At 43.5% G+C, this 14103-nt stretch overlaps 1 pseudogene across 1 annotated transcript; it reads right to left on the minus strand.

Moving 5' to 3' along the window:
- Positions 1-3648: 3648 nt before the first annotated feature.
- Positions 3649-13359, minus strand: LOC308648948 (HLA class I histocompatibility antigen, alpha chain G-like; annotated as a pseudogene). Its single transcript, XR_014024425.1, has 7 exons — positions 13296-13359; positions 12741-13010; positions 12177-12452; positions 11237-11510; positions 10995-11108; positions 4801-4900; positions 3649-3703 (listed from the first exon to the last, which is right to left on the minus strand). The product of XR_014024425.1 is annotated as an HLA class I histocompatibility antigen, alpha chain G-like (transcript).
- Between the last annotated feature and the right edge of the window lie 744 nt (positions 13360-14103).

Raw genomic sequence — 14103 nt, forward strand, 5'->3', positions numbered from 1 at the left:
AGCCTCAGCAACATAGCGAGATGCTGCCTCTAAATAAAATATATATAAAAATAATGGCTGGGAATATGGCTCAGTGTTTAAGTCCCCCTGGGTTCAATCCCCATAACCAAAACAAACATGAAAGGAACCAAGGAATCTTAATCAGTGTACCTACACAGGGAAGACAAGGGAACACATGTCCTTAGCCTCATCTAAACTGATAATTATATCTTCATTTTTGAAGGACAGTCTATCAGGAAAGAGAGTTTGTGGTTGACAGTTTTAGTCTTTCAGCCCGTTCCATATGTCATCCCATTGCCTTCTACTTCAATGATTGCTGATGAGAAACTGGTTATTAATCTTAATGGAAACCCCTTGTGTGTGGTGAGTTTTTTCTTATTTGCTTTCAAGTTTTTCTCTTGTCTCTGCACAGTGTATCCTCTGCCTCTTCCCACTAGGACCATGCCCCACGAGGCCAGCATTTTTTGTTTCTCCTCTAATGAGATTCACAGATGCAAAAAATACTGTCACATATCTGACACATGATAAGTATCAATTGAATAAATGATTACTGTAGAGCACCTCCCTCTATCTTTATTGAAGGAGTCTCAGTCTCAGACTCCCCATGGCAGCTGCAGCAAAACTGTCCTTACACTGACATTGAGGATGCCTGGGATTTTCTCACAACCGCTGCCCTCCCTCTTACACTCCCTCCCAAAACAGCCCTCCTGCTCCTGCTCTACACAGCGCATGCTCTCACTTACACCTTCAGCAAAGAGAAATCCTTGACATTTGGGTCTATTTTCCAAAATGTATATAAATATGAATTATACTCTGTCCTATAAACCCTTCAGTTTAGACAGGAGCCAGCACTAGGATTACTAGAGCTAAAGGCATGGAGAAGGGTAGGCCAGGAGAGCAGAAAAAGAATTTCAAAAGGAATTTACCTAAAAAGAGAAACAACAGGATATCTCCCCTTGATTAATCCTAGAATCTATAATTCAATTTTTAAATATTGAGGGAAAGAAGGAAAGAACACAAACAAGGAAGCAACCTTGAAAGGAGGGCAGAAGATCATACATGTGAAAATTCATCTTTTGATACCACAGAGACTCCTGTTTGCAGGGGCCTTATGAGAACAATGACAGGAAAAACTCCTCTTGCTGCTATCAAAAATGAAGGACACCAGAGAACAAGGAGACCAGCATCATTCCCAAGAACAAGAACAGACATAATCCTCTATGAGAAGCAAGAAATAAACACAAAAGTCATGGGCTGAAGACCACACCAGGGGCTGAACTTAGGCTGGCCTAGTGTGGAGCAGGCCCCAAAATGACCATAATTAGGCTCCCTCACCTAGGCTTCTGGGAAGCTATGTCGTGCTTTTAGTGTGTGACCAAAACCATGAGTCATCTATGCTATGGTCAGTGTGTAACCAAAGTCAGAAACACTCTGATTCAACATATATACTCAAAGCCATAAACATTCTGCTTGTGAGCACACACTCACTTATGTGTCTAGTTGGCAGTGTGCCTTTTTTGTTGGCCTGCATATAAAAAGAGCCAAAGGAAAAGACTTGGGGGCTAAATGGAACTAACCAGGGCTAAACTGACAGGGGTAAAATGGAACTGGCTGGGGGCTAAAGCTGAAGCTGGAGGCTGTTATCCCCTCTGAATAAAGCATGTCTACTATCCTAACTGCTCCTTGCATCTTCTTCCACCTGTTGGGATACTGAATCTGTTTCCTAGGTCTGAGCCCCTACCCAACAACCTGGCCACAGAAAGCCCTTGCTACCCATGGTCCTGGCAATTCCTGTATCCCTGTGATCACAGATTGTAGAAGTTTTACCAGAGGGGCAAAGAGAAAGGAGCAGGGACGATGACCAAAGTCCAGCATGGACAGAGCACTGACTGGGCACAGTCCCAATCACTCTCTGCTCCTCACAGTCTTCTGTCCCCACCTGCAACAGACTCAGCACAGCAAAAACAGACTGTGGATGGTTCTCAGTGCTCCAATTTATTTCCTTCCTCAAATTTCAGGCATCTTTTTATTTCATTAAGCAATTAACCCCTCATTTCAAATAACCCCAACTGTTTAAAAATCAATTTTATATTTAGATTCTTATTTTCTGTACAGAAATAAGAACTTGAAGATCAGTGTACTTGAGTCAGTGATGGAATCATCTAAGTCATACCTTTGTTGGAACAGGAAAGTTGACTGTGGAAAAGAACATAGGTCAGTATCAGGATGGGGTCCTGGTGGGTAGGGGTGCTCTGGTCTCCCCACCTTCTCACATTATGCCAACAAGGACACAGACACATTTAGACACTTTGCAGGAAGAGAATCCAGGAGTTCTTAGAGCCACAAAGAGGAGGCAAACAAAGCAGCTGTCTCAGACTACAGAACAAAATAATCAAGAACAAATTCAGGTTAAGTGCTATTAGTGGCAACAGGTGAACAAAGCGTCACTCACTCAGAAGGGTCAAATTCAGAAAGTCCTGGAACCCAGTTTGGTCTTCTCTGTCCCATCCCCTCTCCAACATCAGGCCCTGCAGAGTCTCACCTTTATGCCATGAGAGACGCATCAGAGCCCTGGAAACTGTCCCTCCCTGGAACAGAAAAACAACTAGATATATTCAGAGGGCAAAAGAGAACTGGCTGAAGGAAGAATTATGGGATGGGTGATATTCTCCATGGACTTCTGCCTATGCAATCCTAAGGATCATCCCTTTTGCCATACTTACTTGGAGCCTGAGCATAGCTCCTCCCTTTTTTTTCTACCTGTGAGAAGAAAACAATTTGTGAGAGGCCAGCAAGGAGGAGGGCCATGAAGGCCCTTTAGGAAGCCCCTAGTACTAACACTCAAAGGATGTTCCAGAACATGACTTCAGACCCGGGAAATGACTAGGAGGCATGGGGAAAGGAGATTACAGGCACTTAACCAACTGCTCTCCCAGAGGTTTGCCCTCAGCAGAAACCTTCCCTTCTGACCTCTGACTGTGGGGAATCAGGTCTCCACCACAAAGATCATCAGGGTGCAAAATCTGTCTTTTATTTTTCATGTGTTTTATGATAGAATGTCAGCAAACAGCCCCAGGCTGTATAAACATGAATGTGTGGGTGGTACTTCCTATTAATGAGGCAGGACACACTTCTACCTGGGGCCTGAAATAAGAAAATTCAGACTCAGCTCCTCCTCTACCTGCTTCTTCCTCCACTTCATCACAACCACCACCACAACTCCAATGTCCACAGTTACAAAAAGAACCAGAACCAGGCCAACAATGATTCCTTTGGTGGAGATGGAGGGCTGAGGAGGTGGCTCTGTGAAGCCAACAGAGGGGAAGGTGAGGAGCTCTGACCCCCAGCTTTCAGCCCTGACCTACAAAGAGGCTCCAGAATGGCTCCTGATTTTCATGAAAATAAGCTCTGTGCCCTCATCCCCTCCTTACCCCATCTCAGGGAGGGGTTCGGGCAACCCCTCATGCTGCACAAGATATGTGAATTTCTGCTCCCATCCTGAAGGCACCACCACAGCTGCCCACTTCTGGAAGCTTCCATCTCCTGCAGGCCTGGTTTCTACAGGCTCCATGTCCTGGGTCTGATCCTCCCCATCCCGCTGCCAGATCAGAGTGACATCCTTAAGTTAGAAACCCAGGGCCCAGCACTTCAGGGTGACAGCTCCTTCAGGGTTAGGGTGTGAGTCACATGTGTCCTTGGGGACCTGGGAAGAAGAATGACAAATTTTAGGTACTCTGGATTCTCTGTGGGTCACTCCAGCATCACTCAAGTGTCCAACCTGAGAATGAATAGGACAACTGGTATAGGGGAATGCCAAACCCCAACACTAAACAATACCTGCTCTGCTAAATCTGTATTTCCTGACCACCACTTGAAGCTACATGTAGCCACATGCCTGTTACCACCAACTGAACATGAATAGAAGTGAAGTATCAACTTAACATTCCATAACTTAAGAGGATAAACTACTTGTAAGTGCTACTACTTCCCATGCTGCTGTGCCTGAGTTTCAACTTGAACATGCAGATGAAGATAAAGAACCACAAAATGGAAGAAGCTGCATCCTTAAATAACTGTGTGGAGTTGAACTGGCTTCCCATGTGAGACTTAAATAAGCCACAGTCTAAACCACAATATTTTGGGACCCCACGTTATAATTGCTTTGCCTATGTTTTAACTGCAACAATAGACTTCTGAAGAAGCCGTTGAAAATTGATTTAATAAAACAGTTCTTATACCAACTCTTTGCTGGAATTTACTGTATTTTGAATAGTAAAAGATTTACTTATAAGCCAAATACAAACAAACCACAACAACAAACCCCCACATGCTAGCCTACACACAGGCAAAAGGAATAATCTATTTCTTAGAAAGTTGTAGAATCAGGGCAGGAAGCTCGGGGTAATTGAGGGGTTATAAAGGGTCCTGACTGGGTGGAGGAGGCTGAAAGACTGAGAATCACTGCAATCAGATCTCCAAAGACATTGGGTGTAGCACAGAGAACAAGGCCTGAGAGAGGTCATGATTCACAATCTGTTCCCAGAATCAAAGGGAACCGCTGATCGGTTATTTCAGGAATCTACTCTATTTTTCACAGTCACAGATTCCCAATTGTCCTGAGAGAAGAAAAAGTGGGCCCTGAGGTGAGTCATTCTCTGCTACTGGATCTGAAAACCCAGGAGCACTCTACCTCCCCCCTGTTAGATAAAGACAGTATTCTGGTTAGGATCTCATTTTCCTCCCCTCCTAAGAAGATGCCCCACCCCACAGATGGGGAAATTGCCTTGTGGCAGCTCGTACCTTTGCATCACAGTGTCTCCTTCCCATTCTCCAAGCTTCTCTGGAGCGACTCCATGCACTTGCCCTCCAGGTAGGCTTACCTTAGCTCTGTTGCACACACCTTGGAAATTAGCATTATTCAGTTAGGTTGAATAAAATATGCTTTTGAATGGTACAATCCTATTCTTTATCTTTTTAAAAAAATATTTTTATTTAATTGTAGATGGACACAATGACTTTATTTTATTTTATTGATTTATTTTTATGTGGTGCTGAGGATTGTACTCAGTGCCTCACACATGCTAGTTGAATGCTCTACCACTGAGCCACGCCCCAGCCCCCTATTCCTGATTTTATGTTTGAGATCTTTCTTTCCTGTGTGTACAGGAGACATGTACACTAATGTTTATGGCAGAGTGGAATCAACCACTTTTACATCCACAGGAAAGTACCACATAGTGGTGTAATCATCAAAAGTAAAACTTCTGCGTTAAAGTGAATGACAGACAGCCTTGCACAGGAGGAATAAGGCTTCTACATGTTAAGAGCATCACAGAAACACACATGCAGCAGGAGGTCACTGCACAGGAAGGTTATAAACAGGCAGAATGAACTAACATTTGATTGGGGATGATACAAATATTGTAAAATTATTTAAGAAATGGAAGGGAACAGTTAACCCAAGACTCAGAATGGAGTTTCTATTTGGGGGATGAGACAAGGCAGCAGCTCAGGAGACTTCATAGTTTCTGTTTCTGGTGCCTGTGGTTAGCACCCAGGTATTTACTTGATCTCAACTCCTTAAACTGGCATTCTCAAACTACAATTTGTTAACAATTCCTGATTAATTTTTTCCATGAAAGGTAACAAAGCAACAAAGTTTATTGCAAGAATTGTTAGCAAGAATTATTCACATGGGAATAAAGCCACCACTGTATAGAATTGCTTTATAAAACATCAGAAGCAAATCCTAACAGGGTTTTTGTTTTAGAATTATACTGGTGTCCAAATAGCCTCTACCATATTTCATTCAAAAACATAGTGAAGGACATTTAATTCATTATAGGAAGCCAACCAAATAGCCAGTTCTTTTAAAAAAATTAGTTTCTGGATGCAAGCTAACAATTTCTGACTACCAAAATTGTCATAATGATAGACTGAAGTAAAGACTTTAGACAATTCACAGTTTTCTTTTTTTAATTGATTTTATTACTTTTTAAATACATGACAACAGTGGGAAAATTCACAGTTTTCTAACTGAAAAGCAATCTGTGTGTATTTTTGAAGATGACATTTGAGTATAAAAATTGGCATGCTTAACAAAGTAAATTTGAAACTTCCTAGGAAAAACAAAGATAGTTATCATTTAAAGTAACTATTGTGATTGCACTGAAGTCTTGGGTCTATGTCATCGCCTACCATACACCACTCTCAACAATGTTCAACTTATTGAAAAGGAATTTTTTTTTTATTGAGAATTCACTTTAATGGTGAATAATACAATCATGATTTCAAATTTTTAAAATTTCTCAAAATTTATTTTATGACAGAGTATAGTCTATCCCTATTAATTTTCTACTTGTCATTTTTGTGTGTGTGGTTCTCTATAAGTAATAAATAACAGGTCAAGGTAGTTGGCAATGTTGTTAAGCCTTCTATATTATTATTCCTTCCAGCAAAGTGAGGGGGCTTAAAATCTCCAAATATGATTGTGGATTTGTATTTATAGTTTTATTAATTTCTACATCATGTATTTTGGAATTTTGTTATTAGGTACATACATGTTTAGGATTGTTATACTTTCTTGAAGAAGTCACCTTATTATGGTTCTGAAGTGTTCCCCTTTATCTCTGAAAACACTTTTTCTTGACATTTATTTTATATTAATAGCTCTACTTCAGATTTCTTGTGCTTATTTTACCCTTCTTTTGCTTTTAACCTATTGGTGTATTAATATTTAAAGGATGACAAATGAATAGAGCATATAGTTATTGTTTGCTTTTACACAGGTTGAATAATTATTACTCTTAATTACAACATCTGTATCATTTATATTTAAATTAATCATTGATATTGTTGGAGAAAAAAAAGAACCCCTGCATGAAGATTAGTGAAAAATTGGGTAAATGATAGTTTTAATGTAATATTGTGGAAAATGGGTTGAATAGTCCTGCTATAGAGAGAAGATTGTTGGAAAGTTTTGTTTCAACTCTCATCTATCATGTGGTACACAGCAACAGATTTATTTTAGTGTTTGTTAAAGTTTTTATTTTTCCAGTAAAAAATAATATATACACATATACATAAAGCCATTGGAGATATTTTGTAAACAAGTACGTATAATGCAAATGTTAAAATAATAATAATAATAATAAAGGAATATCTTAAAAAGAAAACAATAAAATATTCCAAGCCTTGGGCACATCATCCTTCCCTGGAAAGACAGCTTATTTGTATCAGGCCACAAGGCCATACAAGACAGTACTAAATAAGGGCTGGGATTGTGGCTCAGAGGAAAAGCACTCACTTAGCATGCGTGAGGCTCTGAATTTGATCCTCAGCACCATATAAAAATTAAATAAGGGTATTGTGTCCACCTACAACTAAAGAATAAATGGTTTTTTTTTTTAAAAGAAAGAACTAATAAAATCATTCCCAGTACCTCGGCAAATAAAAAGTTCTTCAGATTGCTTGATGAGAAGATATTGCTACATTTAATTCCAGTTTTCCTGATTTCTGGGTGGACTAGAAATCTATATCCCATTGAAACCACAACATTATCGCTCAGGCAAAAACAGATTCTGCTTGGATGTCATCTGTCCATAGTTTACAAAGGGTCTAACAGCTGGAAGGTAACTGACTTTTTTTCAATGAAATCTCCCAAAGCAACACCAAAACTGAAGTTTCAGTGGTTGAGTGCATGGCTCCAGGGCAGAAACATCATGAGGAAGGACATGACAGAGGAAAACTTCTCCCCTTGTGGCAGCCAGAAAGCAGAGAGTGAGGAGCCAGGGCCAAAATGTAATCCCCAAGGACACACCACCACTGGCCTACTTTCTCTAGTCAAGCACTACCCAGTGATTCATTCAAATTATTAATTCACCCAATGGATTTATCCACTGTTAGATTATGTAATAATTTAATCGTTTCATAATTTAATCATTTCACCTCTGAACATTCCTATATTGGATATCATGTTTCCAGTACATGAGTTTCTCAGGGGACATTTCAGATCCAAACCATAACCGTGAAATTGCCTTTTCTTTTCTTTATCATTCATTTCTAGTAGTTAGAACATAGGAAACTGTGCTTGTAGTAGTCAGGGTTCTACAGAGAATCAGAACTAACAGGATATGTATCTACATGTATTTCTGTCTATCTGTTGAAAGAGATCCCTTAAGAAATTGTCATATGCAATTTTGGAGGCAATGACTTGAAAATATTCAAGGTAGACTAGCAGGATGGAAGCTCAGGAAGAGCTGATGTTACACTTCAGTCCAAAAACAATGATGAGAAAATACATCATCTTTGGGGGAGGCCAATCTTTTTCTTAAGGTCGTCTATTGATTAATTGAAGCCCAACCACATTTTGAAGGGTGTCCTGCTTTACTCAAGACTACTGACTTAAATGTGGATTTCATCTCAAAATGCCTTTATAACATCCAGATATGTTTGACAAATAACTGAGTATAGTGGCTCTAACCAATTTGACAAATAAAATTAACTATCACCAGTTCCCCCGTCATCAATTTGGCACACAGAAGAATCTCCCTAAATCACAATGTACATCTAAATAAAGAGAATAACAAATTATACTTCCACCTAACATGATAAGACTCACCTGCATACAACTGAACTACACCCATGATGTCCTCTCCTCCTCCCCTTGATAGACATCCCAAAATGCAAAACACTAAGACATACACTTAACAATGCTTAATACTTTGATAAACAGTCAAAATTATTTATGTTACATATAAAAGGGTGAGATTCAAGAAAATAAGTATATTTGATTAATAAATACATACCACAAACATATTCATAATAAAATAAAGAAGATATGCAAATGAAAATTACAGTCCTCTCCTCTGAAAATGGTCATGTGTTGCTGCTGGTACTCATAACTATCTTCTTCCACCTCCCATTCCATATTCCCTTCAATTCAGCAAGTAGTTCAGCTGCCTGTGGCATTTCTCCTGCTGTGGTGATGCCAACCTCCATTCCTGAAGGGTCCTGGCCACTCTTAGTCCTGCCTGGGTTGGGCTGATGTAGTTTCCCATGGACATTAAGCACAGGGGATGTAACACTAAGAGGCACCCTAAGCGAATCCTATATTCCAGACATTCCCTTCCTTCCCTCCCTGGGGAGCAGCTGTCCCATGTCCCCCTGGCTGCCAGGATCCATCACTCAGGCCCACCAGCTAACTCCACCCTTGGGTTCTTGACTCAAAGCAAGAAGAGCCCAACATGGCCAGTGACAGTTGTCCTTTCCAATTCAGTGAACTCATTGTTGTCTCTTGATGGAAGCATTTCTTCTGTGAAACTAAGATCTCCAGGCCAGCAGGGCATAAGCTCATGGGGACAGGAAGCACATACATTGCTAGTGGGTCACTGGGGGACATAGTGAGAGTTGCCACACCCATTCCCATTTCTTGATTCCTGGACCCATGAATCCTGGCTGTGGGGGAAACAGTGCCACATGTCAGACACTAGTTCAGAGCACGTGCAGCCTCCTGAGGAACCTGGCCCCAGCCTGCAAGGTGTCTTCATGTAGCTGCCACTGTCATGGAGTCTTCAAAAGGCTATGGCACCCCTCATCAAGCCAGCTACCTCAGGAGGAGGGAGAACAAACATATACATAATCCTCCATAGAAACTAAGGGACAGGAAATACAAAGGATGAAGGGGACAGCCTGATCTGGCCACAGGAAGCCACTGATGCCTAGGGTCTGGATGACAGCAAAAGGCTCTGGTGATGTCTGTGTCCCAGTGATCACAAGTCCTGGTGGGACAAAATTCTCCCGAGTGACAAGGACAAGGGAATACAGAAGATGGTAAAGCTAAAGAGGGACCACATGAAAGCCCAGCATGGCCTGAGCACTAACTGGACACAGCCCTGTCCACACTGGGCTCCTCACAGCCTTCTTCTGTCTTTAGCTGTTGCTGACTCAGGACAATGAAAACACATTCTAGAAGGTTCTCAGTGTTTCCATTTATTTCCTCTCTCTAATTTGGAATTTTCTCTGCTTATTAATCAATCTATCCATTGGATCAAGATTTTGAAAAATATTTATATTCTTATTCTTTTATTCAGGATGGAAGTAAGAAGTTGTGGCTCAGTGCACAGTGATGTTGAGAGAGGGAAGGAGTCATCCCAGCCTCAACTCTGCTAGAACAGAGAAAAGGTGAAAGGTGAGTGGGCAAGAGACAGTGCAGGACATGGGTCCTATGCACTGATCTCACTTCTGCACATTATGCCAATAGGAATGTGGATGGCTTAAGAATCCATGACAGAAAGGGACTCTAGAGTTCTTCTAGTCACAAAGGCTTGGACAAATCTTGTGTTGCTCAGTCCCACACAAGGCAGCTGTCTCCGCTACAGAACAAAAGTGTGATGAACAAAATCAGGGCAGTTGCTTTAAGTTGCAACATTCTGAAGAACCCAGCACTCACCCAAGATCCAAGAGAATTCCCACAACCCTCTCCATTCCCCTCTATCACACCTTCTACCATTTGAAGCCCTCCAGAGTCTCACCTTTGTGGAGCTAGAGAATATTGGAGTGCCGGGCACTGACGTTGCCTGGGTCAGAAAAACAACAAGACAGAGTCAAAATCCAAAAGATATGTGAAGAATGAATAAATTATGGGGCAGAAGGGGGACCCCCCCTTGTTCTCCCATCTACACTACTCCAAGGGTTTCAGGGACAATATCCTCTGAACAGTTATGAAATAGCTCTCTTGTTTTCTACCTATGAGAAGAAAACAGGGAGGAGGCAGAGCTATGAGGGCTTGAGAAATCCCCTAGGCCTGGATCCCAGGGATCAGGTCCCCACCATGACAATCATAATGGTGATCATTTTGTCCTTTATTTTCCTTGTGCTTTACAATAGAGTGAGTGTCAGCAAGTGTGTATGGATGATGCTACCCATTAATGAGGCAGAGCTCACTTCTACCAGGGGCCTAGACCAGGTACACTCGGAACCCTTGACTTCCCTACCTGCATTCCGCCACCACCCCATAACAGCCACCTCAGCTCCAGTGACCACAACTACAAAGAGAACCAGGCCAGCAACAATTCCCATGACAGGGATGATGGACAGAGCAGGTGACTCTGGGAAGGGAAGGGAAGGTAGGTGAGGGACCCTGACCCCTAGCTCTCAGCCCTGACCCTACTGAGGGTTTTAAGAAGGGCTCCTGCTTTTCCTGCCAACAGGCTCTGTGCCCTCAACCTCTCCTTACCCCATCTCAGGATGAGGGGGTCAGGCAGCCCCTCATGTTGCACATGACGTGTTTCTCTGCTCTTCCCCAGCAGGCACCACCACAGCTGCCCACTTCTGGAAGGTTCCATCCCCTGCAGGCCTGGTCTCCACAAGCTCCATGTTCTGAATTTGGTCCTCCCCATCCCTCTGCCAGGTCAGGGTGATCTCCTTAGGGTAGAAGCCCAAGGCCCAGCACATCAGGGTGACATCTCCTTCAGGGCTTAAGTGACGGGTCACATGTGTCTTTGGAGACTCTGAAGGGAAGAATTAGAAAAATAAGACATGTTGGGGCTGGGGCTGTAGCTCACTGGTAGAGTACTTACCTAGAACATGTGATGCACTGGGTTCGATCCTCAGCACCACATAAAAATAAATACATAAAATAAAGGTATTGTGCCCATCTACAACTAAAAATATTTTTAATAAGACATTTTACATTACCTCCCATGGCCACTGAACCTGTGCTCATGTGACCATACTAAGTACAGACAGGACAATGGAAGTGAGGAAGGAAAGCAAAACCCAAGCACCAGCCTGGACTCAAGCTTCTGAGATAATCTCCTTTTCCTTGGAAAGTTGTAGAATCAGACTGACCAGGGAAAGATGCCCCAGGTCTCTAAGAGGGACTTCAGGTTCTGACCTGAATGGAGGCCCAGAGATTCACAAAACCTGGAGTCCAACCTCAAACAATTTGAATGTGGAGCTGAGAACAAGGCCTGAGAAAGTCACCTTGTGGTACCCAAGGCTGCTGTCAGGGCCAAAGCAATGTGCTCTTAAGTTTGTTCAGAGATCTTCTCCCTCCCCAATCCAAGAAAGACTTGACGCCTTAATTGTCTTGAGAGGAGGGAAGGCCCTCTGGTATTCTGTTAGGAATTCCATTTTTGTCCAAACTATGTAGGACTCCCCTCATCCCCTGGTACCTGTGTGCAGCAATTTGTCCTTCCCTTTCTCCAGGAATCTGCGGAGCCACTCCAGGCACTCCTCCTGCAGGTAGGCCCTGTAGTGCTCTGCATCTCCTGAATCCTCTCATTTGCGCTGGGTGATCTGAGCAGCCTTGTTCCAAGGGGTCCAAGAGCGCAGGTCCTCATTCAGGGAGATGTAATCCGCACCATCATAGGCAAACTCTTCATGTCCTTGAAGAAGGCTTCCATTTGGCCCAAGGTCACAGCCAGAAATCCACTGGAAGGTGTGAGAGCCTGCCCTGCCCCGGAAGTCAGATTAGCTTTATTCCAGCTTTTACCTTTGGTGCTTAACTCTGCCAGCGCAACCGGGAGCCAGGGGGACAGGGTGGATGGGTCTAAGGCTTTTTCTGCCTAAATGGAAAATGAAACCCCAGGGAATACCCGCGGGGTCTGAGTCAAGAGGCCAAGTGGTGTCCCGGTGGTCTGGAAATGAGACACAGTCTCTGAGACTGCGGTCGACCTTAGCTCCTACAAAAGAGGTGGGGGCATTTGTCCCCTACCACCCGGTCCCGGGTCACTCACCGTCCTCGCTCTGGTTGAGGTAGCGGAGGGTGGAGCGCAGGTTCCAGCGCAATTTCTGCTCGTGCGCCTCGGCGATCTTGGTTTGCGCTTCCCAAAATGCTGGCGTCTCATACTCCATCCACTGCGCGCGCGGCTCCACCCTCGGATTCAGGGAGTCGCTGTGGAAGCGCAGGAACAGCGTGTCGTCCACATAGCCCACCGAGGTGTAAAAAGCCTCTTCGTGGCCAGGTGGGGACACGGAGGTGTGGAAATAACGAAGGGAGTGGGACCCTGAGGACACAGAGCAGCTAAGACCCAGTGCGACCTCCCCCAGACCAGGGTCCCTGGTTGATCAGGCCCGTGATGGGAAGAAGGGGCGGGGACTCTGAGACCAAAAGGGGGCAGAAGGACCGTATGGTTGGCAATTTAGGTCAGGACAGGATGAGTCCGAGATGGAGGAAAAGTTCAGGCTTCACAAGGTAGAAATGCCGCTTCCCTGAATCTGCGACCCCGCCGGGAGGTCGGTCCCCTAGATCCTACCCAGAGAGGCTGTTTCCCATGGGACCCCGTGCTCACTCGCCCAGGTTTGGGTCAGGGTTAGAGGCCCCCAAAGCAGCAAGAACAGGGTTCTGAACTTCATGACTCACACCCCATAGACTGGAGAATCCGAGTTCCTGCGGGTGTATGCGGCTTTTGTAGAGGACTCTAATTGGCTTCTCTAGGAACCACTGGTGTGACAGGGAGAACTGTGGGCGCGTCATGAGTCACCAGGCAGAAAAACCTGACTCAGGTTGAGAGATGAGCAAGTGAAGTTCCCGGGAGGTGGGGAATCTCCAGAATTTGGCTTCCTCCCACACCCGCTATAGCTAGGTATTTGTTAAAAATCTATAAAACATACCGAAATCTGAGAATTCTACAGCTTTAAAATTCTTTGCTAGGCTTCACATCCTCACCTCCTGTTTCTACAGCCCTGCTTTCCAGACTCTCTCATTCCTCAGGCCCTGGTCTCCCCTCAGTCTCCACCAACCCTTCACTCTTGAATTAGAGCACTAAAACTGTGCCCTCACTCACCTCCCATGACTACTCTCCCACCTCTGTGAGCCATCCTGCAAATGTGAGTCAGGTTTTGCCATTTCTTCATTTAAAATGCTCCAGTGGCTCCATCTCATTCTGGACAAACCTCTAAAATGTAAGGCCCACACATAGGCTTAGGGATGTTTTAATTACAGTTGTATCCCCAGGATATAGAGCCATGCCTGGTTCATAGTGGACACTAAGATAATAGATGTTCAATGAAAGAATGACAAATCAGATTGTATTAAAGTTTAATAGCATCAATGAAATAATAAAATAAAAAAAACAGAAAACCAAACATTAGGAAAGA

This window comes from Spermophilus citellus (assembly GCF_964194105.1).
Source record: "Spermophilus citellus genome assembly, chromosome: 5".
Classification (NCBI taxonomy): domain Eukaryota; kingdom Metazoa; phylum Chordata; class Mammalia; order Rodentia; family Sciuridae; genus Spermophilus; species Spermophilus citellus.